Genomic DNA, 25,259 nt, shown 5'->3' with positions numbered 1-25,259 from the left:
GTCGCCCTCCTGTTACCAGTGAGGAAATGAGCCTCAGAGCTTGAGGTCACCCAGCTGCTGAGAGCAGAGCGGCCGGCAACACTAGGCCTGCGGGACTCCAAACACATTCTCCTCATTGCCAGGATCTTTATGCTGAGCAGCAAGGACTCTGCTACTACGTACTAAACTTAGCGGACACTTGCTGAAATTTCAAAGAGGAAAACCCAAGGTCAAGTGTCCCGAACAGGGCCAGGGGGAGTTCCTTCCTCAGGAGGCAGAGCAGGGTGAAGGACAATCTATTCAAAAGGGAGAATTCATCCATGTATTCATCTTGCCAACAGATACTTATTGAGGAACTGCTCTGTGCCAAACATGGCATCCGTAGGCACTGAATGGGAGATTGAGAATGGTTCTCCAAGCATAGAAAGGAATTCTTGGAGTAGGCATTCTTTGGGCTTTTTAAAACTAAATTTATGAAGGACAAACATGCTTTAAAACGAGAATCCTTTTCTTACACTGGCACAGTAAGCACGTAAAACCACAAATCTGACCAATGTCCTTCTGTCTAAATTTAACCCATGTCCATTTTGAGAGGTGGAACACTTGAACCAGGGATATGGTTTTCTGAACACTTGAAGAAAAAAGCACTAGCTCATAATTAGAGAATGGTAAGATGCAGCCTACTTTTTAAGTGCAAAATCGGCTGAACTCTCTTGTGCGTTTATTTCTATATTCCTAGTAACTAACAAAATAATTTTGGAGTTGGCATACTTTCTACTATGACGAAAGTTGGCATTGCTTCCTAAGCTTTACCTTCAAGATTCTTGACTTTGTGAGTTGTTGGGCTTTTGTTTTGTTTTATTTTTATTTTTTTTTCAACATGCCTTTTATACATCCTAGAAACGGAATATGGGTTTTCTTCAGGAACATGTGAAAGAGAGGGATTCTAGGCAGTGAAGGTATGTTCTTAGAAGCATTAGATTCTATGTAAGAAAAATAAAAACATCAGTATATGTTCCATCATTCCATATTCTCGCACAAATTCTATATTCTCACACACATTTCTTGATTGAATAGGATCCTAGCTAACACAGTTTTCCAACTTGGAAATTTCATGTTTGTATAATGAGACTACTTGGAAAATAATAGGTTTATGTTTACTAGCAGCCAAAAGCCTAAAGTGTAGAACAACAGGCTCCCCCAGGGACAGCTCCCGCTCTAGTCATTATGAAGGTGAGCCCGGAGCCCAGCAGGGAGGAAGCAGATTGCATTGCACATGAGCATGACCTAGTGGCTGGTTCACCGAGTGGCATTTATGGCAGTAATAGAAAAGGCTACTTGTCTGTTTTCCAAGTGTCAGGTTCAGTGATGTGTACGCAGCTGTTGTTCACCGAGAGCTGAAGATCAGGCAAGAAGAGCTGCCTAGAAAGAAAGTGTAAGGAAGAAAAGGCTATTCTCAGCCTCCCAGTAGTAAGCAGTTAGGACTCCCCCAACCGCCTGCATGACTGGGCCCATCAAAAACACTTCTCTGCAGAAGTAAACAGAATGTTCTTACTGATTCTTCACAAGGAACCCAAAACGATAAACTTTGCCTCATACTGGCTCCTAAACTATTGCAGGGAGTTTATTTAGACTGTGAGACACTTAGCAGAGCTCACCATGCTAGGCATGACCTGCCATCCACGCTTCATCAGGGATCATTGGCCAGCATGCAGTTACATTGCTAAACAACCTCTTCGAAACAAGATGTACCATTTCAAATGCTCGTTGTGTTTTGCAGCCAAACATCATTATCCATGCGTGAGACTCCTATATTCCTTTGATAACATGGCTTTTGGTGTCTATCACAATTTTGATTAAAGTGGACTGCACTGCCAATTATCTAAAGCACTTTTTATAAACTCTCAATGATAAGTCTTTTATCTTAATCACATGGCTACTGACACAGTCGTTAATGTAACTTTCCCATCAAGTTTTATGGAGTCAGATACTCTCTGCCCAGAATTATGAACTAGTTCATTTTCCTACAATTTACAATTTCAACAGTTTTCAGGGGAAAAAAAAAAAAAAGACCATACATGCTAAAGTTACAGTCCTAGTTAAACAAAAAGCAGTTCTTGGGTGCCCAATTTGAACACTGTGTTGCATAAATCTGCACATCACCTTCTGTAGGCTCATCTATGTAAATTTAAATAATTATTGGACCAGATTGCAAATATATAGTCATATTTAATAACAAGTAGAAAAGCCATGAATTGATAAGAAATTTTTAATTCTTTTCTGATTAGAAGTGAAAGTAGCAACACTAAAAATGCTTACAATAAAGTTTGATTTAACATAAAGAGGTTTGGAAGAGGAGTGCAGAGATCTGGGTTCTACTTTCCAGATAGTTATGAAGTTGCTGCCTGGTTCAGGGCCTCTGGTTCCTGCTCTCAGGCCTTTGTGGGAAGCAGGAGATGCATAATCTTCTGTGTTAGCTAGTACAAGGACAGAAATAGCCAGCTCAAATTAACACAGAGAAGGGCTTTTCTGACTTAGTGTGAAAGTGCAGGTGGGGAAGGCATTGGGTACCATCTCAGTGACACCATTAAAAGCTAATTCTCCCTGTCTCCATTACTGCCAGTTCCTTCCTTAGCCCATTCACCCTCATGGTTACCATAAGGCTGCCCAAACCTGAGGACACACATTCAGACACAATGCATCTGATATGTCTGACATGTTAGGCAAATTTTCCATTTTGATTCTGATTAGACTAATGGATATTGCCACCCTAGAAGTACCTCAGCTATGTGCCCTTTGTTAGAGAAGAACAGGGGGGAAAAAAATGGATGCTAAGTAGATAACCAACAAATACCCTGTTTGTGAAGAGTTCCTTGTTTGCTTTACATATTTTGACTTTCTATTATTCTGAGTTAGGTCTCACTGCATGTAAGCATTTACGAAACATTTATTTAGAACCTGAATGGTACTCCTGGCTTCTCCAAAGAGACTTAGAGAGGAAGACAAGAGAAACCATATTGCAGTAACCCAAGGATACAAACACATTAGAATCATATTCTGGAAAATGTACTGTGTAGGGAAAAACAGGCATAAGACAACCATCTGAAGAACATGGAGAAAGAAAGCTGTTGTAGAACAGGCAAATGGGAGAAGGGGGCATAGGGAAAAGATGACGCACAGAAGGAGGTTGGGTCGTGTTATGAAGAGCCGTTGTGCCAGTCTGGGCCTAGTGAACTTGGTCTGTGGAAATCAGGTATAAACATATTCAGATTGGGCAAGTGGAACTCATGGCTGTAATTTCAAAAGACTCATTATATAATTCAGATACGTAATACAGGTGACCCAATTACAATCCTATCTAAATCTTTGCACAATCTCAGTACTCTTTATCTTCCACTTGTGTATATCCTTCAAGCCTCCCCGGTTTCTTCTGAAGTCTCGTCTTTGAAACAGTTCCAGACCGTCAGTTTCGGTCACCAAGTGACATCAGCCATATTCTCTTCCCCTGTTCTGTCTTCTGCTTGTCCGTACCCACTGTCCAAGGAGCTACTAAAGGAAAAATCAGTATCAAGGGTACTGACCTACCTATCAAACAAGGAGAAACTGGTCTGCGGGACTTTAAAATGGCACTGGGTCCCATCCACAGGGATGCAGAGGGCTCTCACCCTAACTCTCATCACTTGGACTCCAAAATAATTGTGTCCAACATGTACAAAGTAAGAGTTTTGTAAAAATAAGTCCTTCAGAGCTCAACAGTCTTGAGCTCAATAGTAAATCACTCACTTCATATATTTGAAGGCCTGGGTTGGATGCCCAGTGCCAAAAAGAAAAGCAAAAACAAGGACATAATTCCTTCAGTGCCTGCCCGATTAATTATGGGTGTTCAGCTTTCTTCAAAGGGAAATGCTAAGATCCATACACTATATTTCTCCTTCTCCCCCACTCCTTAAAAGTCCATATACACACAAATTGCCCCTTACCTCTGCCTCTAGCAACAAAGACCTCATCCATATCAAGATGCAGGTGAAGACAGAGAGAAGGAGATTGACCAACACGTGAATCCCAGCCTCTGACGTCTCCACAGACTAATTTATCATTTACCTTCAGTTCAGTGCCTGACTCACCAAAGGACTTACGTGTTATTCATTGGATAAATGCACAAATGAACACTGCAAAGAACAAACTGGGTGTGGAAGAAGATAGTGATTCAGAGGCTGTTGGAATAGTATAGGTGCACTACATTAAAACACAAGCATGTAGAGGCTGAGATTGTAGCTCCCCCATAGAACATGTGCTTAGAATGCACAAGGCCCCTGGGTTCCCTCCCCAGCTCCAAAGGGAGAAAAAGGATCCCAGCAGGTGATGCCAAACATTTCTGAGCTGGAGTCACCAGTTATTTGCACCAGTCCCCAGTTATTTGCAAACAAATTCTTCTCTCACACCTTTCAGGAAGATAAAAGGTAGCCGGGAGTGGATACCAAGCAAACAACCAACAAATAACCAAATATCCAGTGCAGGGATTTTGTTTTTGTTTAGCTGTGTTTTCCTAATTTGGAGCTTCTGCAATCCTGAATTTCTTGGTCCTTATTGAAAACTTCCCTCCGGGACAGCTGGAGTCTAAGTAGAGTTTGGAGAACCTAGGAAATCCTAGATAAGCAAAGGTCCAAACATCTAGAAGGAATCCAATCAGAAGGATGGAGATTTCCCAGCAAGGAAGCATTGCAGATGGGATGAGTGCTTTGGAGGCTGGGTTACAGGTCCAGGAGTCCAGAACTCAGGAAAGGAGAGTGCATAAGAAGAAATACCTATAAAAAAGAGCTAAGACAAAATGCTTGGGCAGACCATCTAAATAATAATAATTGCTAAGAGCCATAGCCAAGTAAAAATGATGCATGGCATTTTTGGTTGAAAGGTGACGCCAGCAAGCCATTGAGATGATATGATTATGTTAAGATCTGCATTCAAATGGATATTAGACCCCTGCTGTCCATCTCGGCCTGCTAGGACTCCTGGAGAGTTCCCATTGGTTGGGGAAGTGCAGTAGGAGGGAATTCCGGAGGAGGGATTTCCTTTTGGTGTGTGTGTCTGGGAAAACTCCGCGTGTGTGGGTCGGCATATTTCCCGGGAGCATACAGGGCATTGGCGGGAGTTTCAAAAATAAAGTTTGTTCCTGTTTGAGTGGCTCGTGGTTTTGTGCCCAGCCAGACTGCAGCAAATAATAATAATAATAGACAATAAAAATAATAAAAGTAATTACTATCCTTTGGGCATCCAATATGTGCTGATGGTATCTGCCTACATGTTAGACTATATTTATTTATCACAACTAGTCTGTGAGTCAGGTCTTTTTATCTATATGAAAAATAGCTGAGACTTAGAAAGATGAAAATATATATCTGAGGGTGATTTCAGATACAGGACTTCTTCACTTCAAAATACAGTCCCATCGGTGGGAAATCTAACTTGATTCTTTAGCTACCGGGAAAATTTTAATTGGTATCAGATTAGAGAAACACATTATTGCTTAATGCTGCAATTGCTCTATCTCCCCTTGTCAGTCAACTCAAAGTAATTTACTGAGTATAATCCACATCTGCTCCCAATAAAAATGAAGATTTTTATAGATACTTTTATTCTTTCCTGTATGTTATTGCTTCATAAATACCTTTAGAAAAGACCATTTGAGATGGAGTTGGAGAATATAATGCTAAGTGAACCAAGCCAATCTCAAAAAAACAAATGCTGAATGTTTTCTCTGATGTAAAGATGCTGATTCATAATGGAGATGCGAGAGCAGCATGGGACGAATAGAAGAATTTTAGATAGGGAAAAGGGGAGGAAGGGGAGGAAGAGGAAGGGAGGGGGAATGGGGGTAGGAAAGACAGTGGATGTATGAAAACACGAATGGTGTGACTCTACTTTGTGTACCACCAATCATGAAAAATTGTGCTCTATTTGTGTAATATGAATTGAATTGCATTCCACCATCATACATAACAAATTAGAATAAATAACATTTAAAAAAAGAAAGAAAAGACCATTTGAGATACCATAAGCAGTTCCATCACACTGGTAAGCCCTCATTTAGAAAAGTCTGACTCACTCACCCATTGTCCCTGAGTTTTCAAATTCACCATCAAAGGGATAGCTACATGAATCTCATCATAAATTATTCTGCTTACAACCAAATATTACACTCTGGAAATATTCCTCAGGACTATGAAATTCTTTTGAGTACAGAAATTCAAAACAACCTGTTACAGAAATGTCATGGTACAGCAAATAGTCATGACATTATGTGAAAATGAAAGAAACAAGTTTATCACTACTGACATCAAGGCTGACTTCAGATGTCAGATCTATGTCATGATTCTGAATTGGGCAAACTTACAGGTTATAATCCACAGGAGAATACAAGTAGGGGGAACTCGTAAATTCGTGATCGATTTGACTGCAAGGTCAAGATGTCTAGTTCCTATGGATAATAGGTTGAAGCTCATAATCAGCCTTGGGGAGAGTAAAGAGTGAGTGGTCTGGGATTTTCAGGGAAAGGCACTTTGATGATCCACACTTTTCTTCTCCAGTATGAATCTCCTTTAGTTTTCAGAATTAACACTGCCTCAGGTGATGATTCTAGAGCACCCAGCAGCTTGGGAGACTGAGGCAAGAGGATTGTGTGTCCAAAGCCAGCCTCAGCAACTTAGCTAGACCCTAAGCAACCCAGCAAGACCCAATCTCTAAACAAAATATAAAATGAGGCTGGGAATGTGCTTCAGTGGATCAATTCCCAGTACCACCTTGTGAGCAGGTGAGCACTTTCAGAATTGCATAAAACTACATTTTCATCTGTCTGAAAAACTGAAATCTTCTGGGCTTTGAATTTTCTCCCATGCATTTCAAAGCACCTGGAGTAGATTTTCTTTAGGAAGAGAGAAGGTCAAGGTCAAAAGAAAGCCTCAAAGTAGCTATGCATCCCTGGCAGCCCAGGGATCCAGCATGATCCAGACTGTTCCAGAGATCCTTTGAGTGTCACGGAGCTGGGCAATTTGGACCCACTGTAAAGAACCCAGTGGTCCAACCCTCAGACTCTCAGAACCTGAAGCAGGCCCAGGATTAGCCTGGCATCAAAACATCCTTCCTGTGTTACAGATGTCATTTTCATGCTTGATGTATGATAAAAGGCACTGAGTAATGCCTGCATTCCAAACAAGAGAACTTGTTCATTTGCTGCCTAGTTCCACATCAGAAATGCCCACATCTGTTTCCAAATGGGAGGACATGTGTCTCCTTGGAACAAAGAGCAACGTCCATGGTCGTGAAGTCAGGGGCCAACACTGAGCATCTTCTTCTAGAAAACGATTCCGCTGTCCTGATCAGCTGGAGTTGGAAAGCCAAGCAAGTACTAAAGGAAAAGGGAAGAATTTTAAAAGAGAATCAAACAACCACAACAGGACAAATAATCCTGAATCACAAATGAGAACGCTCCCATTGGCAGACACACAAAGGTAATATTTTCATTAGAATGAATAGTCCCAGAAAAAATTTGTTCTCCAATATCAGACGCAACCAGGTCTTTCCTTCCATACGAGACATGAATGTCTCCTTTTTCCACTTCATCTTCTTCAGTTGTCCAAACAAAATTTTAGCAGCAGAAAAAAATAATGACCTTAGTCTGTTGAGGTCCAGTATTTCCTCGTTCATGTACTAACTCCCTATAAGTCATCAAACAAGGACACATTTCCTTGTCTTTTATCGCCTTTTGGATTCCAACATCACTGAATCGCTGATCATAGTCTATTTAATTTTGGGCAAGAAGCAGACACCTTGCAAGCACATTAATTTTGTTCTGAGACTTGGGGAGTCTTTGTGCATAGCACAGAGGCAGGCTGCTGTTTAAAATGTTCTCTCTCTCTTTTTTTTTTTTTCTTTTTAATGTGTGTCAGAACACTTTAACTTCAACCGCTCTACTAAGAGGCTGTTGTTTTAGTTCAAAGTGTACACAAAGGAGAGGATCACCATGCATGAACTAATATTTGCTCAACAGTCTTCGTTTCCCCAGTGCCCCGAAATCCAAGTGCTCTGTACTCCTTTCTTTAGCGGCCATGACGGTGAAGTGAAGAAAAACGCTGTTGCTCCTGAGCGTGGCCTATGCCAAGGGGCCGAGTATTTGGCCCAGTGTTTCTTAGAACCATGTGTTAAATGATACCTTGATTTTCATGGTGAAATGAGGCCACAGGGGCAGGCGGCAAAGGAGAGAGGGCGGCCTAGGAGGTTAACTCAGGTGAGATCTCTGCCACCCAGGTGCTGCTCCTTGGTCCAGAAGTTTGAGTGTTTCTCCTCCCATGTGAGGATACTGAAAACAAATGACAGTCTCCTTGGGGGGTGAAAGTAAATTTAAATAGAAAACCAACACTAACAAGAGGGAGGGGAGAAGAATAGGAAAAGGGAGGGGAGGGGAGAGAGGAAGGAAAAAAATAGGTAAGTTATTCTTTGGAGAAGAAAATATAGGGGTGTAGCCTGGGTAAAGTGCAAGGTCCTGGGTTCAATTCCCCCAGAAAGAAAGAGGAAGAAGGAGAAGGACAGGGAGAGAGAGAGAGAGAGAGAGAGAGAGAGAGAGAGAGAGAGAAGAAGGGAAAGAAGGAAGGAAGGAAGGAAGGAAGGAAGGAAGGAAGGAAGGGAGGGAGGGAGGGAGGGAGGGAGGGAGGGAGGGAGACAGGGAAGGGAGGGCAGCCATGTTGGTAGTAGCTCCCTGTGCTCTGCTGTGGCCTATACTTGGGTAAAATCCAACGTTGTCAATCATTCACTCCCAAAGCTGTCACAGGACTTGAGGTTGCAACATAGAGCAGCAGTATCAAAGCTTGAAGTGGAGTGAAGAGAGGAAGAATAACATCCCCGATCCTTGAATATTACTACATCTCTGCATTTGAAAAGATTTCAAAAGGTCCTCCGGTATACACTTACTGACCTTCCTCCCCCTGGCCTTCCTTTCCCATTCCCGTGGCTCCTTGCCTCTGCCTCTTCAGACCCCAGGACCTCGCATACCTAGAGGCAGGGGTACTGTCTAAAAGGCAGAGGTGGTGGAAGGAAAGAAAGAGAACTGTCTGCCTCTTCGTACCTACCCATCTGCCCACCAGCCCTTTCTCCCTACTGCTCACCAGACTCCCCAGGCCCCTGGGCCTGTAGCCTGCACACTAACTCCCGTGGAAGCCCTCATAGTTTCAAAACCAAGGTTATTAATGTCATGTGGCCCTTTTGTCCATTTCAGAAGTGACTTGCAGCCTGGCTGGAGTTCCTAAAGACCCAAATGCCATCTCTTCTTTGTCTCCCTCTGCATTGCCAGTGCAGTGTGATCCATGCAATGAGCTGCGCTAAGAGGAGAGCTGTTTACCCTCTCAGGGCTTAATAACAGCACTGCTTACTGTCAAAATAGTGTCTGTGCATACTTGATCCCCAGAGGCTCCCACCCTTCTCTCAGTGTTATTATACAATAAAGCTCTCTTTATGAGATTGTTTTTCAATTGAGTATTTGACATGGGCAGAGAGGCAGGGCAAGTTGTATTTGCCTTCCCAGTTTCACACCATTCATCTCTAGAGGGAGCGTGTGTCGCTTTTGGACCACTGGGCATTGTAAAGCAGAGCCAGGAAGCACAAAACTGTGCTCGCCTTCTGCCCATCCATAAACTATGCCCTGCGTCCAGAGCCAAGCAAAGGCGTGGAGAGCTATGCTCTCCACAACAGCTCAGCCTGTGGTCTCTGCTCCAGGCCAGATTTCAGGAGGCACCAGGCCTCCCCAGGGAACAGAGCCTAGAACTGTAGTTGAGCCACCTCTGAACATAAGTGTTTTACTGTCCTCCTGCCCTGAAGTCCTTCTGAATGTCTTCCCTTTACAGGCCCCACTGAGACGTCTCCCCACTCAGTCAACATTGCTGCTGTCTCTGGCAGGGACTTCTCCGCAGTAAATGGGTTGATTGTGATGGGAAGGTTTTGTTGCTATTGCTTCTAACTGCAGGTGGCAAGCAGGTTCCTGTGCAAGGCTGATATCAGGCTTGGAGCATTATTGCAACAGATCTTACCTGTTTATTTGCAGCCTCTTCCTTGTCTCTGACCACTGCCCCATTTCTGCAAATATTAAGAGTGTCATTTCTTTAGCAAAGAATTTATTTTACATGCTCATAGGTTTGGTTAAACTCCATTGCTTTAATATTTTGTTTCTCCACTTATGAGTTCTTTCCAAAAAAGCACTATGTCCCACGAGTGTATATTAGGTATGAAATATCAGGGGGCTTTCTTTTCTGTTCTGTTCCTTTTTTGATTCGTTTTGAGTTCAAGCACTTGCAAAGCCTCACGCTCATGAGCCCTAACTCCGGCTCATCCCTGGGCTTTCACAAGGCTGTGGCCCAGTTCTGCAGCAATTGCACTTCTAAGATTTTTTTTCTATTCTTTCCTTAGGAGAGTAAGAAAGCTGGAGTTGATATAATAGCATCAGATTTTGCTTCTGGCTGATTGTCTTCTTTGGGGAAAGAATGTTGCAGAAATGGATTGAAAGACCAGCTTTTAAACGTTGTTAAATAATCTACGAATATGATAGACATCGTGAACTGCTCATTTAGGCACCGGACTACAGTTCGTGGGGACTTCCTCACACTGTGCTGCTCTAAAGGTTAATTCCTAAGATACCTTTCAGCATTTGTTCAAATTCCTCATTAATACCCTTGTACTTCTTCCTACACAGCTTTCATAAAACTCTACCAATGACAGTAGAAGTCATTCAAGAGCCCACTTTTCAATTTCCACACTCAAACCGTCCAACAGTAATAGTATGAAGGTACCATTCACTATCCCTATTGTATAGATGCATAAAAAAGCTCAGACTAGGGTCTCAGACAAGGAATTATCAAAGCACAATTATGAGTAGAGATTTATTTATTTATTTATTTATTTAGGTACGGAAGATTGCCCCCAGGGGTGCTTAACCACTGAGCCACATCCTCAGTCCTTCTAATCTTTTGTTTTGAAGCCGGGTCTCACTAAGTTGCTTAGGGCCTAAGTTGCTGAGGCTGGCTTTGAACTTGTGATCCTCCTACCTCAGCCTCTCAAGTCACTAAGATTTCAGGCATGTGCCACTACGTCTGGCATGATACAGAGTTTGCTAAATGTATGCCACCAGCTTCCCTACAAAACAATCTCCCTTTATAACAAACTTATATTATCTGAGCTGTCCAAACTTCTGTAACAATATTCAAAATTTAAGGCACCATATCTGCCAACATTTTTTTTTCTTTTACTAACTTCTCTATTTATTTATATTTTTAAAAAATCTGATTACTGATATGTTTAACAGGGTAAGTCAAAGGCCCAGGATAATTCAGTATGCTTCTAAATCTCCCCAGCTATGTCAGGTCCACTTGCTGAATAGATGGGTCACTGACTGATTCCTACGGCCTACCGCAAATCAGTGTCACAGCCTGCCCCAGTACATCAGATTGACAGCCTGAAAGTGACAGCCAAGGAACTTTCTAGAAAACACCACTAAAATATTTCAAACATTTTACCTGACATGCTAATGTTAAACATTGTATTGCTCTAAGGGTTTTTTCCTAAGACATTTTTAGCATTTTTTCAAATTCCTCGTAATTCCACTGTACTTCTTACGTACAACTGTCATAAAATTACAAATGAAAGTGGAACTCACTCTAAAGAACCCACTTTGTCAATTTCCACATTTAAACCATCCAAACACAACAGAATTCACTCTTATGTCTAAAAAAAAATCTCTAAATTTTCCCTATTTGCAGTATAAATTGGTACTATTCATAGGATGTACTTGCACATTTCTTTCAACGTGCTTTTCACATGTATGATCTCAATTAATCCTCCATATTTTCTCATTTTGCAAGCGGGAAAACTGAGACGTGGACAGATTAGCTACATTTCCAAGAATTCATAGGGAGGAATAGACTTGGCAATCAGGCCTAGGTCTTCTGACTCCCCAAACCGATGCCACATCCATCATGCCACAGAGTAGCTGCATGTTGGTTAGAACTTTCTTTATAAATCTTATAAGGACCTGTAGCAGAAGCCAACATATACCCTTTCTTTTTTCACTGAAGGAAGGGCTCCCAGAGTTAACAAAGAGAAACTAAGAACTCTGCAATCCATAACCAATGCCTGAGAACATGCTACAGAGATGAGCCAGTGTCAATTTATGTGCATTTGCATTTGCCTTGGAATGATCTGACTGACCCAATCACTTAAGAAGGTCAAGTCAGGCCTCTGCTGGAGCTGGTAGCCCATGAAATATGCTACTACTCACAAAAGTTGATTTGAAACATTTCGGTTGCTATCAATAGCAACTCTAGTCAACATATATGGTTTAGACCTCTGCATTTTGGAATAACACATTTCCATGCTTCCATGAGGTCAGTGGAGAACACCATGCAGCTCTTCAGGAAGGAGTTTTGAAGCTTACAAGGCAGAGTGAAGGCCCGTGGATTCTGTTAATGAAGATGAAGGCATGCAGAAGCCTGGATGTGACATTTAAACCCTACCAGCCGTTTTCACGTCTTGTCCACTTCCTAGTTACCTACTACCTCTGCGAGTGGCCAACAAGTGTCCCATACCTTCTAGAACACCTGGGTGGATAGCTAATGTCATGCAGTCCTCTGTGAACAGGAACCCTGCTGCCTAAATAGTCTGGCCTTGTAGGGCGGCTTTGTTTTACTGCAGTGTGCTTTTCCTGTCACACCCAGCCATCCGCTGTGCGACTGAGCCATTGGATTTGTCAGACCCTTGGTGGATGGAGAAGAGGTAGCTGCTCAGCTGGTGGAACAGACCAGATCTAATCAGCACACTCCATGACCAACTCCATGCTGCTGGCATGATTAGCTTAGTGCTGCAGAGAGCCTGGACCCTCAGGAGGCCTTATTTCATGGTGATGGCGGTGACATCACAGGTGTCCTGCTTCCCATAAAGATTTTTCACCATCATTGTAAAAGGACACACCACACAGAGGCCAGAGCCAGAGCACAATGCCAGTCAGCTCCCCCGAGCTCCCAGGACCCTCAGACAGAAAGACAGCAGCAGCTTCGCAGATTGTTGGCAAGACTAAATGAGTGGCTGTCTTTAGGAAGAGATCTTTTTGCCTAAGGAAGAAAACCCAGACCCTTTAACATGGTTCTTAAATCTGTCACTTGCTGTCTTATCCCTTTCAAATCCTATTCCCTGAAATTTCCGGCTTCATCCTCCCTGAGTCTTATTCCCTCCTTCAAACTTAAGATTCTCCTTGGCTTGTACAGTTTTTCTTTCCCTTTCCCATTCCCCTTGACTTTAGTTAGGGCATTATTTAAATCTTAGATTTTTTTATAGGCCTTATTTCATGGTGAATAAGTAACAACCTGTATTATCTTGTTCTAATTAGTTATATGTGACAGTAGAATGCATGCCCTTCAATAGATGAATGGATAAAGAAATGTGATATATATATATATATATATATATATATATATATATATATATATATATATATTCTCTGATATGTGGATGCTAATTCACAATGGGGGGCTGGTGGCTAGGGAGGAATACAGGTATTTTGGATTAGACAGAGGGGAGTGAAGGGAGGGGAGGGGTATGGGATTAGGAAGGATAGTAAATCTTAGATCTAATTTCATTTATTTCAAGAAAACTTCTCTGGCATTCCCTCTGTCCTCCCCCAACCAAAACTGACCCCAGAGCATGATGTACTTGACATACAAAAACATTGATTTATTTAACAGCTACTTACTAAGCACCTCATTTCTGTGTTGGATTCCAGATAGAGTGAACAAGAGGGGCAAGGCAGCTGCTGTGATTCTTGATTGGGAAGTAAACAGGAGAAAATGAGGAAGGACAAGTTCATAGTCCCTTATCTAAAACCATTAGGACTAGAAGTATTCCCAAATTCAGGATTTTAGGATTTTAGGAAACCCATACAGCATTCATACTGTTTGTTAAAGCACAGGGTCTGGGGCAGCCTCTCATGGTCAAACTCATGAATGTGTCTGCAGTAAAATATATAAATATTCATAATAAATTGAACAAATAAAGGTTATAGCCTCACACCATTTGGAACCAATTAGTTTGCACCAAAATTATGGGGGAGAAAACTTTTAGTGTCAGAGGTGTTTGGATTTGGGGATTGTGGGTGCGGGTGATGGAACAGAGAAGGCCTTGGAGGTGGGGTGTCTTGAGACTGGGTGATCGGGGAGGTCTGGCCTGAGAGGCCAGGGCAGAGCTGAGATATGGAAAGCGCAAAGCTGGACCTGTGAAAGTCGGCGGGGAAGAGCCCTGGAGACTGGAAGAGCCATTCCAGCCGTAACTAATTCTTTAACTTTCAGACCCCTGCTTTTGATCATGAACTTAGTGAACCATAGAGACGGAGTTTCCCGGGTCCACGGCTGCTGTGTGTCCTCAGTACAGACAAAGGTGCCTGGCACCAAGCACATGCTCAAAAAAAAATTTTTTTTTTTTTTGTTAAAGTGACAAAAACAATTGAATTAACAGCAACCAAAAAAAAAAAAAAAAAAAGCAAGGTTGCTAATTCTTCAAGAGTGAAGCTCAGGAAGACTAAGAAATATCAGATCCAAGTCTTCAAAAAGACCCCAGAGGGAGCTAGGCGAGTTGACACAGGGAGGTCTCCAACATCACCCCTTGGTCCGCTGGGTTGGGAGGGGTTCACTCCTCACTGACAGCGCTTCTCCGCCAGCAGACACAGAGGAAAGAAAGGCCTCACTCTGGGAGCCCTGCCAGTGGGTCAGTAAGTGTGTTTACTAAAGAGCAGAGCAGTTGCTGGGTGCAGTCATAACTAACTCCTGCCGGGGTACAGATGTGCCCGCTCCCCCAACTCGGGCCCACGCCCATCTCTCTCTCCCAGCATGATGGGCTCCTTTGGGCCAAGGCACTGTGAACCACCCAGCCTGCCCAGCCCTGGGAAGATGCTGCATGCTCCTTGAAAGCATAGGTGCCTGTGCCAAACCTGACATCAGAGAGTTTGTGTAAGTCTACCCACCTCCCTAGAGCCTCCCAGAGCCTCCCGGAGCCTCCTGCCCCTTCCTCCCCCACGTTCCATTTCTAGGCTTCAAGATAGTCTAATTCCTTCAAGTCTTTTCTTTTCTTGAAGCTTCTGGTGTGACAGATATATATATACACCATAATATCCAACGGCTGAGAGTTAATTTGGGTCAAATATTCCCTATTTCAGACACAGGCACATTGAAGATGAGAATCTACCTTAAATCCTGGAGGCAAATTCCATGACCTTTCATAATACTACACGTTAGTGACAGAGGCAAGGGACTTTTAGCTCTCACCCCAAGGAAGACAATGATGTGGCTTCAATTCCAAATAATAGCATAAACATTTAAAAAGTTATCAGAGGCTTATATTAAGAAGTATTGACATGTGGCACTGAAGTCAGACTGTTTAAATATTGGTATTTTTTTTTTTTTTGTAGTGCTGGGAATTGAACCCAGGCCCTTATGTATGCCAGGCAAGCACCCCTACCAACTGAACTATATCCCTAGCCCAGTATTTTGTTTCTTACTGTGAACATATTCAAGGTGATTGGTATTTGGAGTCTGAAAATGAAATAAGGAGATGGATCAAATTGAAGAAATCATAAGTTTATTGAATTTTTTTTTTTCAAAAAACACTTGTCCACAATTTTTATCCTGCTGCCCTGCAAATATACTAGTTAAAGAACACATGTTTACCTATGTCACAAGTCAGGCCATTGGTATATTTGGGAAACATAAGTTTTCCATGAACCTGCTCACAGTGTCCCTAAGCGTTGCTGATAGGATGCATGAAACAGATTTCCTAGATTTTCTGCTCCTCACTGTGTTGTTGTAACACTGAGGATTGGACCCAGGGGTACTTAACCACTGAGCCCCAGCCTCAGCCATTTTTCAAAATATTTTATTTAGAGACAAGTCTTGCTGAGTTACTTAGGTCCTCACTAAATTGCTGAGGCTGACTTTGAACTCAGAATCCTCCTGCCTCAGCCTCCCAAGCTGCTAAGATTACAGGCATGCACCACCGTGCTCAGATTCTCTTTACTCTTTAATCTCTTAGGTTCTCTGCTACCAATTAAAATATATTTGGGGTTCCCCTCAAAAGTTTTGATTTAAAAAAAAATGTTCTCACACAAGAAAATTTGGAAGAGAACATGCATATCTCTCTATGTGGACCAATGTCCTTTTAAAAGAATAACTGAATTACATCTAAACTATAAAAAGTCCACACACAGAAGCCCAACAAATAATAAATGGCCCATGGGAAGATGATGTGTTCTTGAGCAAGACACCATGGCACACTCTTAACGGGATTCAGATGCAGTCACTGCCTTCAATGGAACACCTCTCCAGCAAGTCATAGGTACCTGTACACATGACCACCCTCCATCGCAGCCTGTGATAGGTGCATGGCTCTGATGAGCATAGGAGGATAGGGACAGAGAACATGCTCACATCTGCTGGTGAAACAGTGGAGACAGTTTCATCAAGAAAATAGCATTTTGCCAGGCATGGTGGCACACACCTATAATCCCAGCCACTCAGGAGGCTGAGGCAGGAGGATCACAAGTTCAAAGGTAGCTTCAGCAACTTAGCCAGGTGCTAAGCAATTCAGTGAGACCCTCAGCAATTCAGTGAGACCCTTTCTTTAAATGAAATACAAAAAAAAAAGGACTAGGGATGTAGCTTAGTGGTTAAGTGCCCCTGACTTTAATGCCCAGTATGAGAGAGAGAGAGAGAGACAGAGAGAGAGAGAGAGAATAGTATTTTAACTTAGCCTTGAAAGATAGTAAATATTTTTGCATCCTTCTATTGCAAGAAGAAAGCCACAACTCATTCAAGCTTCAGGTAAGAAAGATTTTTATATCACATGATTAGAAGGCCGGAGAGAAGAGGCTCTAGGTTCAGCATGGCTAATGTCAGGACATCTGTCAAGTTCTCTCTCCATTTTCTCTTCCATTTCTGGAGGCACTTTGGGGTAATACTAGTTCAGGAACCACATTCAGATACAATCAAGTCCAAAGGATGATGAGGGACAGTTTCCTCCATTGGGGAAAAACAAACAAACAAAAAAAAAGGCCTTTAATGGCAGATTCATTTCACACCTCATTGTCTAGAACTGAGCCACATACTGTTTCCCAGTTTCTGCAAAGAAAAGAGTCCACAGAATTGAATTAGACTGTCCCTCCTTTGCACTGGGAGGGATTTGGGGATGTCACCACCGTGAATGGCAGTGTGCAATTAAATAGGCAGAATTGGCGCTCCAATCAAGAAAGCATCACAAACAAAAAGCAAGGAGACAAGATATACCAGGCCTGAGAATAAGAATACGGACATATAAAAAACAGGAAAGGGAGAAGACGAAAAGTAAGAGTGAAAAGTATTCTTTATTCAGCACTTGCATGTCAGGCCTCTCCCAGAAATTTACATAACAGCATCCTATTTCATTCTCTGGATGTCTCTCCATGAGAGATCATATTTCCCCCATTTTACATATGACAAAATTGAAGCTAATGGAGATTGAGGAGAGCTGTCCAAGTTCAAAATATCCAGTAACTGGTAGAATTAGAAATTTGTTGCAACCTTATTTGATTCCAAAATTCACAAACACTTCAGAACACAAGAATCAAACTCTATTCTAAAGAGTAGAGTGCACATGGAGAAAGCCCTGGAAAATAGGCTAAAAAAAAACAATTTGGTTCGTATTGTGGAGATACTTAATACCCAAGTAAGGAGTCTGGACTTGGTCCTGTGAGCCAACGGAGATATTAAAAATCTTTCAGTGCAAAAAGGCAAGACTAGAACGGTACAGTATTTTGGAAGGAATGTCCTGTAAGTGATTTGTAGAATGGATGGTGATGAGGACAGAGACAACCGAATGACCTCAGAGGCTGTGCTGAAAATCTGGCAAACCCTAACAAGGATTTGGATTAAGTTAATGGCAGCAGGACTCAGGGGGGAAAAAAGACACATTTTGTAGGACTTTGGCAACTAAAGGATATGAGGGATTAGGGAACGGGAGGGAGGGAGGATGACTTGGAGCTTTGAAGTCCTGGGAGCCGAAGGAGTGGTGGCCTCACACACATGAGAAAGTACATCCATCAAGCAGAGCTGCTGGTTAGTTTGGTAGGAGAAAGGGCAGGTCATTGCCACTAATTTCTTAAAACTGCCCTTGACCGGAATACAAGCAACAATAAATGTTGGTGAAGTGGTGGGGAAAAGGTTCCCTCATCCATTGCTGATGGAACTGCAAATTGGTGCAACCACTCTGGAAAGCAGCATGGAGATTCCTCAGAAAACTTGGAAGGGAACCACCATTTGACCCAGCTATCCCACTCCTTGGTCTATACCCAAAGAACTTAAAATCAGCATTCTATAGTAATGTGGCCTCATCAAGGTTTATAGCAGCTCAATTCACAGTAGCTAAACTGTGCAAGCAAACTAGATGCCCTTCAATAGATGAATGGGCAAAGAAACTGCGGTATACGTACACAATGGAATATTACTGAGCATTAAAGAAGAATGAAATTATGGTATTTGATGGTAAATGGATAGAACTGGTGACTATCATGCTGAGTAAGCCAATCCCAAAAAACCAAAGGCCAAATGTTCTCTTTGATATGTGGATGCTAGTACACATGAAGGTGGGAGGGATAGAAATTCAGGGGATGAAGGGAAGGGAGCGGGGAAAGGAATAGAAAAGACAGTAGAATGAATCAGACATCACTTTCCCATGTTCATATATGAATACACGACCAGTGTAACTCCACATCATGGATTAGACTGTCCATCCTTTGCATTGAGAATGGGAAGTTATAATCTATGTATGTATGATAGGTCAAAATACACTCTGCTGTCATATCTATCTAAAAAGAACAATCAACAACAACAACAAAAAGGTCCTTTACTGGGATCTTGGTATGTAAATCAGGAAAGCTTGGTGCTGGAAACTGCAAAAGGAGAAACACACTGATTAGTTGTGTTTTTCTGCGTTTCCAAATCTGCCTATGATTTCCTTTTCTTGCTCCCACAAATTTTGTATTATAAAATGGCCTAAAATATACAGAGAAGATGTAATTTTAAAAAGTCTACTTTGCCACTTGTCAGTAAAACTCTTCCTATAGGAGGAGCTTGTCATAAGGAAACTGGAGTGTGAAAAGTTGAGATTGACAAAAATAAGTTGGTAGAGATTTATTATATGCAAAAAAAATCTCCTTCCTTTCAAAACAGTTGGTCTCCAACGCTCTGAGTAACACTCCTTCCCCAAACCTGGCTTAATTTACAAACATGCAACTAAATATGTTACCTGTACTTGTAGAGCAATGCTATTCTTATTCAACAGGTTAAATCTACATTAAATAAGATAACAGAGTTTGTTAAAATTTCGTTTTTCCTTGTTCTTCTTGGAATCCAAAATTTCACTATCATAACTCCTACATTTTAACTAGTGGCCTAGAAGCCAATCAATGAAAGAGTTTTAGTTGTTAGAATAATGTTATAAAGCAGTTATTTCTATTTTGTATCAACAAGGTACCTTGGTTTTCCATTGCTAAGTGGCAAATTATCACAAGCTCAGCAGCTCTTCATGGGTTCAGTTCTGCCTGTCAGAGTCCCACGTGGCATGACTGGGTTCCATGCTTGGGGTACCATGAGACAGAAACCCAATTGTTGACCTGCTGTGTGAAGTGGGAGAAAATCCACTTCCAAGCCCATATTTGTTGTTGGCAGAATTTAGTTCCTTGCGGTTGTAGGACTGAAGTCTGCCTGTCCTTGTGGTGTACTTCCAGCTCTTGGGGGTTAATCTCGGGCCCTCCCCCAGTGGTCTGCAGGGGCAGCTCACTATATGATAATTGCTTCCTTCCAGGTGAGACAGAGAGCACCATCGTGGTTTCCTCTTCTACTACCAGCCAAGAAAACCCCTTGCTTTTCAAGAACTCACAGGATGAGGTCAATTTCTCTCTTGGAGTATGAACGGATCAATAACTTAATTACATCTCCAGTATCCCTTTGCCATGTGAAATAACGTGTTTAAGAAACATTGTTCTAGGGCTGACCGTGACCAGCAGAGACCATCTTAGAATTGTTTCTGCCTACAGCACATGCTGAGAACTGCGTTAGGGCTACTCGTCGCTAATTTTAGCCACTATGTGTATTATGGTTTATAACAGCCCTAATAAATTCGTAATAAATTCTGAACCATCTGTCTCTTTATTATGCTTCTCTTTTTTCCTTCCACTTACATTTTTAAAACTGTTCTCCTCTGGCCTTCTCCCACTCTACTTTGCTTATTGTCACTCTCCCTCTATATTTCTCCTTCCTTCATCACCTCTTCTCCATCCATCTCCACATTTCTCTTTCTCTGTCTTCGGGTAAAGATATTGTCATTTTGAGTGCATTTTATACACAGGTGCTCTGTAATTAGGCATAATTATATGTTATGCTGCTGTAGTGTCTCTCATCAAAACCTCAAGGTTTATAAGCATTAATCACACTTTTGTGTGAATAAGGAGAGGGAACACTCTGTTTTACAGATGGGAATATTAAGACTCAAAGAAGGGGGATGTGTTCCCTAAATCACCCATTAAAAAAGAAAACAGAAGGGTGGAGCCTGGTGCTGTGTCTTCCTCACCTCTAAAAATTCTTAGGGTGTTTTTAAAATCCCTCAATGATTTTAACTTCAGAGCGTACCATACCTTAAGGAGGTCTGCCCCTGAACAAACAGGGACCAGAGATGCCACACAGTTATCACTTGGCAAGCGATAAAAATGAGGCTCAGAGAAGTGGAGTGGCTTCACTTTTGTTCTAGACCAAGGTCAGCACTGAACTGGCCTCTGCACCTGGTGCTGGATGCCCAGAACCATGGCCTTCCTGCCATCTTGCAGTTTGAGTTTCTCCCTTCCTCCCAGTGGTAGGAGGAGGAAGTTGAAATGCAGGCCTGGGTGTTGACGTGGACTTCGAAGATGGCTCCCAAATTCGGGATGCAGCAGGAAGGAATGGCCTTGAAATGTATGTCAACTGTATACACCCCTGCTGCACTTCCTGGAGATCTAAGAGGAAACTACCTCCTGGCCCTCAGTGCTTGAGAGGGACCCAAGTCCTGGGCTCTTTATTTGTGGCTTAATAACTGGTCCTCTTCCTAAAAGGGAGCTGGACTTGCTTTTCAATTTCCCACCTTCTGTTTTCCTTAAAATCCAAATTGTCCAAACTCTCCCCACTCCCACTTGCCATGTCTTTGCCCCCCCCCAACAGAAAGTTTGAGAGGAAGAGAAAATGTCCAGCCTGATGCTAAGCTTAAAATGAGCCTGAGCTTTGTGAGTTTATTAGTCTCTTTCGTCTTCCACTATCCTATAAAATGGAATGGCCATTAATTATAAGAGGATGCATCTTATAATTACAAAGTCGTCTTTCTTCAATAAGGCAGGCTTCCCCAGGTAGTTTTGAAGGTAATTATTTACAGACGTGTGCATACAATCCCACACACTTCTCCTGTGTTGAGAAGTGGCAGTCAGGTAAATATTGCGCGTGCACAGGAGGAAGCGAAAAGGTCATCCTGTCAGGGGCTCTCAGGCACCAAACTCAAACCAGAAAGTTGCAAAGCAGCATGAAAATGGCAGACTTCACAGTTTTATTGTGCCTGAAATCTTAAGTGGACCTGCCTGTGACCTTTCTTGATTATGGTTTCACGACTTTTCTTCTCTAGCCAGAAAGCTAAAATATGAAGCTTGTGAAAAACCCAGCAAATTTATAGGCCTTTCCACATTCCATTTTTTTTTTCAAACATAAAGTTGTTTTTCAGAATATTCATCATTTCAACCATAAAATGTCTTTTTCAAAAAAAAAAAAAAAAAATCTTCTGTCTGCCTGGATCTGGCTTGTTTTAGTTCTCCAAGGCCTCCTGAAATACTTTTAAATTGATTTTGAAAATTTAGTGTAGACACGTGATCTTCATAGAGGGTCTTTTCTTCATTGAATTAAATATTCAAAATTAGACTGATATTAATTTTCAGGTTTAAGCCTCATGGAGGCCTAGTACCCATCTGAATGGACCTTAAAATTAGATAAGCACTATGCTCCTAAAACACATAAAATTTCTAATTTTAAAATACTGTTGAATAGTAATAATTAGGGACTTCCTATTTGTCCTTTTTTTAGTATAACAAAGGCAAGATTTTTGAGGTACATTTATACTATAATGTCACTAATATACTTTTTATTACAGAACAATGTTAAGGATTGTAAAATAGGGGAGATGGTTACATATTCTAACTTGTGATACTTTGCACAATTGCTAAAAATCATCCCTTTGGCCAGATATGGTGGCACACACCTATAACCCCAGCAGCTTGGGAGGCTGAGGCAAGAGGATTACAAGCTCAAAACCAGCCTCAGCAACTTAGTGAGGTCCTTAGCAACTCAGCGAGACCCTGTCTCTAAATAAAATACAGAACATAAGGGGAGTGGGGTTGGGGAAATTGCTCAGTGGTTAACGCCTTGGGTTCAATCCCTGGTACCAAAAAAAAAAAAAAAAAAAAAATAGATGAATAGATAGACAGATCTCAACCTTTTCATCAAAAGTATTGAAAGATGTCAGGCAAACAGATGCCATAATGTCCCATGAAAAGAGCAGGACAGCTTTGGGGGCTCCTGGTCCCTGATGAGCTTCCTCTCCTTCCCCTCTTCACTCTCTGGAACAAAGCAGACAGTTTGAGGGTTAGGGCACTTGACAAGCTTTGGTGCATTTCAACACTTAGGGTTCGGCGGGATTTTTTTTTTTCTTTCATGTTACAAAGTTAGCTAAAAGGCAGAACTTCCATAACTTGACATTCCCGAGAGCAAATATGACATGTTATGAAGAAACTTTAGATGCTAAGATCAGGAACACAAGCCCACTGCCACTGCTGTAAGTAAAGCCCAGGAAGTAAGAGCTGCAAGCATGGGAAAGGAGGAGACCTCAACGTGGTTATTTTCATATGGTGGTACCACCTGGGGGCAAAACTTGCAGAGTGAGCCATTAGCGCTAAAAGGAGGGGAGCAGTGCCACTGGATCCAAGCACAATCTACAACCTTAGAATAACAATCAGTTCTTCTCTACAGCGTGAGTAATTATTTTAAAATATCTTTGAAAGACTATTCAAAACAGCATTTTAAGATATTCACCAACTTATAAAGAATTAGTAATACCTGTATGGAGAAAACTGTTAGGATATATGAAAGCATGTAAAACAAGATGTGACATAATAGAGAAAACAGTCCATGCTCATAGATGAGATTATAAAATATTCTAAGAATAGGTTCTCTCCTCTCCCAGTATACTACAAACTTATCTATAAATATAGTTCCAATCTAAAACTCACTTTTCTAAGAAAAAAAATCAATAAATTTATATGAAGGAAAAAATTTCATGGATGTCTAAGTCAACTTCGATAAAAGGTTAATAAGAGGATTAGTTGCCCTATCGAAATAAAAGTATACCCCAGTGCCATAATAGGCCCATGCCTATAATCCCTGTGGCTCAGGAGGCTGAGACTGGAGGATCAAAAATTGAAAGCCAGCATCAGCAAAAGTGAGGCGCTAAGCAATTCAGGGAGACCCTGTCTCTAAATAAAATACAAAATAGGGCTGGAGATGTGACTCAGTGATCAAGTGCTCCTGAGTTCAATTCCTGGTACTCCCGCCCAAAAAAAATAATAATACAATAATATAAGCACAATAACCCAAACTGTATACTGTATACTATATACTGCCAGTGATACAGAATTAAGAGGCCAGAAACAGAATCGTGTATCAATCGTGTATTCAATATGCAATGAAGGCAGTACAACAAATCCTTGGAAAAAAGGTAATTTGGTAAACGGTTTTGGAAAATTGTCTCACTATAGAGAGAAAAGTTAAATTGAACTCCCCATATCTAAAGGTGAAACATTACATTATAAAATTAATTTGTTTATACCTTGTATTTGCATTTGTTTATGCATCAATTAGGGAGCAAGGATCTTCACAATAACCCAATGAGAGATGATGGGATGGTGGCTTGGATGGTAGCAGTAGAGGTGGGAAAAGGCAGTGAGACTCTAGATACGTTTTGAAACTAAAGCAGAAATTTCCTGACAAATTGATAAGGAATGTGAGAGAAGAAGGAGCCCAGGTGACATGAGTTTGGGGTTCAAGGACGAAAGGATGGAGTAACCATCAACTGAGGAAAGGTACAATGTAGGAGTATATAGCTAGCGATAAGGAAGTATTTCTTTCTGCACAAAGAAGAAAACCAAAAAAATAATGTTTTTGATTACATCAATATTAAGGATTTCATTTAAATGAAGAACACCATAGCAGAAGTTAGCAAATAGATGAGGGCTTAGGAAAAATTATTTGAAATTTCTAAAATTTGCAAGTGGTTAATACCTAAAATATGAGGCAGGCACAGTGGTGCATGCCTGTAATACCAGCGGCTGGAGAGGCTGAGGCAGGAGAATTGCAAGTTCAAAGCCAGCCTCAGAAACTTAGTGAGACTCTGTTTCAAAATGAAAGATAAAACTGGCTGGGGATGTAGCTCAGTGGCAAAGTGCCCCTGGATTTAATCCCAAGTACAAAGAAAAAGAAATTATATATATATATAATATCAAGAAGTCTTACAAAACAACAAACAACAATGAAGAAGACAGACCACAATTTAAAAGGAGGGAGAGGAAAAAGAAAAAACTAAGAGATAAGCCAAAAGATAATCATATGAAGAAGTGGTTAAAATAATTAATAAATTATAGAAATTTAAATAACAATGACAATAAGCTATCAATTTATGCCTATAATACTGGCAACACTAGAAAGCATTATAATAGCCAGTGATGTTAGAGACATGGAAATACAGGACCCCTTGTCTGCCACTGGCAAGTGTACAAGTTGTCAGGGCTTAGTCAAATTAATATACGCATCACTTTAACCTAGAAATTTTATGCTTAGATATGAGTATTCCAGAGACATTTTTACATATAACCATAAGGTGAATGTTATTTGTGATGGTAAAGGGTTGTAGACCATCTAGAAATCCATTCTTTGAGGGAATCTTTCTGTAAAATGTGAAAGGCACACATTAAGAAATACTATGTGGAGGTTAGAAATGCACAGAACCACAAATGGGTCTTAAAAATGTATTGTTGAAAATGAATATGTAACATCCCACTGTCCATTGCAAAATATCATTAGCATAAATTAAAAATACAAATATTTGTGATGCAT

Source organism: Callospermophilus lateralis, chromosome 8, assembly GCF_048772815.1.
Source record: "Callospermophilus lateralis isolate mCalLat2 chromosome 8, mCalLat2.hap1, whole genome shotgun sequence".
Lineage (NCBI taxonomy): Eukaryota > Metazoa > Chordata > Mammalia > Rodentia > Sciuridae > Callospermophilus > Callospermophilus lateralis.
Note: the sequence above shows the minus strand (reverse complement) of the source record.